Below are 3,313 nucleotides of genomic sequence, written 5' to 3'. Positions count from 1 at the left end.
CTAGCCAAGGTTCCGATATGTTAACCCTATTTACACTTTGGCGGATCGAGAAGATATTGTAGTGGTTTGTTCAAGCGACATCTATTGGATTTCATGAGATGCCTCCCATAGTATGTTCTGCCAACTATCCAAAAACTTGTAACAGCCATGCATTGTATATCGCCCGAAAATGGTGGAGGCATTGGACTTTAAAGGAGACCAGAAACCAATGGAAATAAAGAATAATAATAAAAGTACTATAGCAGAAAACCTTATTCTGAAGTATCATCTGCGACCGTAATGCCAATATTTAAATATTGGCCTATCTTCTAGGAGCTGAATTTCCGTGACCTCGTATGCAAAATTTCCGCGCCTATTCGGTTACTTTCGGGATGTGACGTCATAGTAGCGACTCCAGCAGCCCAAGTGGGAGTTGCCAGAGTAAAAGACAATACCGTTTTGCGTTGCTTATGGGTGTAATAGAACATTAAGAAAAGCCTGTTGACATAAAAAAGAATTCTTTTCCGAAAGATAAAGGCATAATGAAAGAATGGGTACATTATTACAAACGAGTCGATTTCAAAGCAACACCATACAGCACTATGTGCTCGTTACATTTCTCAAAGGAGGTTTTTCTCCCGGCTTGAGAGTTGACAGGTATGAACTGTCCGGGCTTGTGGAATTTCATTCAGGACTTTAGTTTATTTAAGTCACCAGCCCGGATCCTGTGCCTAACAAATTTCTTTTAGCACTTACCAGTACAGTACATAAACTATTATATCAGATTGCAGATTCAGCTTTTGAATGTGCAACCCAAATGTGGTCTCCTGTCTGCCTCGCTCGCCAATGTTTATGTTTGTATTCGAGGACTGGCTAGTATAGCGTCACGGTACCACGTGATCTGTCGTCTCATCAAAACTCGGAAAAACTCGGCAATTTACGGAATCGTGGTATCTTCCACGCAATATAATCATTACCCGCTTACGATATTTAATTTATAAACATTGCAGTCGAATTAAAATCTGTAGAGAATTACATACGTAAAAGGAAAATTTTGATTTCTAGTCTCCTTTAAGAGGATACCTTGTAATGTTAACATCGAAAGTGTGACTACCAGATAAACCATTACGACTGTATTTGAGCGAAATGTATGAGTCCATTCAAATTGTGTGCTCCCCTTGTCTCAATCATGTAGGAACAGTGTTCAAACTGAAAAACGTCATTTGATTTGATATAGTGGATTGCCGCCGCATCCAGTGTAATTCACGGCCCCGAAGTACAGAAATATCTGCTCGATCCGCCATGGTGTAAGTATGGTTAACATATAAGGGACCAGGGTTAGCGAAGATGACCAAAATTAGGGTTTACAAAATGTGCTTCTTAAATTGCTTCGTCACGTGATTATAAAATAGCATTACCTCTTTTCCGTAACTTCAGCGGTCAAACAATCGCCGGATAAAAGAAAAAATAATGGAGTTGAATTTATTAAACAAAATGGAGTTGAATTTATTAAATAATAGATATTCATCTTATATATTGGCTTATTTGAGTTACAATTTATGTTCGAACCTTTATGTCCAAGAATATAACTATTAAGATAATCGATTTAAAGTTTACAGGACTTGCTGCAACATCCCTTAGTTATGGAAGCTGTTGCGTAAAGCGACAACCCGATCAGCCACTTTCACGCACTGCACGTACCGGTCACACTACCCATTCGACCCGACACTGGATGACAGGGTTAAGCAGAATGCTCGTGGGAAAGCATATTATTAAATGTATTAAAACCAAGGGTTCAGTGGATTCAAATAATACGTAAACATTTACATTTGATAACTTAAGTAAAAAAAATATGTGAAAATAGTAGTCAGGTTTTTATTTAGTGGGCTTAATAGGGTTGTTTAGCAGTGGCCCTCATGTGACGTCACGACTCACTCTCTCGTATCTAAAAATATAATCTGTCACGACTCCCTATCTCGTATCTCTGCTTCGGAGAGATAGTAATATGGCGGGCTGGTACCATAATTTAATTTATAAAATACCGTACTTAGAGAAAATGAATAAAGAATAATAACTTTTAATGAATATAATGAAGCAGTGACTAATTAGATTGATAGCTTTTGTTACTTCTTTGTTTGGTGCCTAGTAACCTATACGCAAAGCGGTTCTGTTGTATTCGTACACGTCTTACACACTATACACTTGATCATGTAATGTAATGCACTATAACACTCACGTTACAAACTGTTATTTTAAGAACCATTTTAGACTCGTTATATATTTTTCTGACTTCATTGTTTTACTGCACTTTCTTTAATTTTCAAAGTTTGCTTTTTCATTTTCAATAATAAAAATACATAGTAATTTTCTTCGTCCACTAAATTCAATCAATGTGAACGGAAAATACAATAGCATGTGTACAAATGCTGGGTACGAAACATCCCGGTTAAGATCAAATTTGAAAGCGATAGTTTGCTTTTTCCATTTAAAATGGGTAACAGTTAACTAGTTTTTATTATTAAAATGTACTTTATTCATGTAATCCACTGAATCGTACAAAGATCAAATTATGAAAACAACAACAAGCATTCTTATTATTATTATTATTATCTATACACGGTAAAACAATCCAAAGAGGTAAGAACAGTCAGTCCAATTTCTATAACAGTGTATCACAGCCAGTTTTTAAAAGTCTCTCTTCGACAACACACTAAAGTTATCACTTAGATAAAAATAATAAAATAATATAATAAAAAAAACGATAATAAGGTATACTGTATCATATGGCTGCCCGAAAATAATATGGCCGATGGTACAATGCCTAGTGGGTGCAAGACATCATGCAATATTCAGTGCTCGCCAAACTGCCCGTAGTAGAATGCTGTCCACTGCATTAGCCCCGTGACGTCTTAGGATCAATATTAAGTGCCCAAATATGAATGCCCTTTGATGTCACTGTGGTATTAGATGAAGAAAAGCATTCATTAAAATGTTGCATTTTCGTCGAATAATTTGTTTTCTTAAATAACGTTTATTTAGCTAATACAGTAAAATAATGGGGAAAATAATCTGTCAGAAAAGTTTCTTTTGTACACTCTGTATAAACAGGCTGATGCAATTTAAAAGGTATATACTCGAGTGCAAGAGTGATGCAACGATGATGCAATCTTCCACACAACTGTTACGCTTTTAATTGCTTAAGACTTGTTCTTTTTTTGTTGTGCCCCCCTTTTCATTTCCCGATTACATCAGCCACTTGCCACGCTTTCCTTCCGTGACATCTGTGCTGGAAAACCTCCAATGAGGTAGCGTCGGAAAATTGACCAATCATAAA

This window comes from Sinohyriopsis cumingii, chromosome 14, assembly GCF_028554795.1.
Source record: "Sinohyriopsis cumingii isolate HCF-2022 chromosome 14, ASM2855479v2, whole genome shotgun sequence".
In the NCBI taxonomy this organism is placed as follows: Eukaryota; Metazoa; Mollusca; class Bivalvia; order Unionida; family Unionidae; genus Sinohyriopsis; species Sinohyriopsis cumingii.
The sequence above is the reverse complement of the archived record's forward strand: the minus strand, read 5'-3'. Positions refer to the sequence as shown.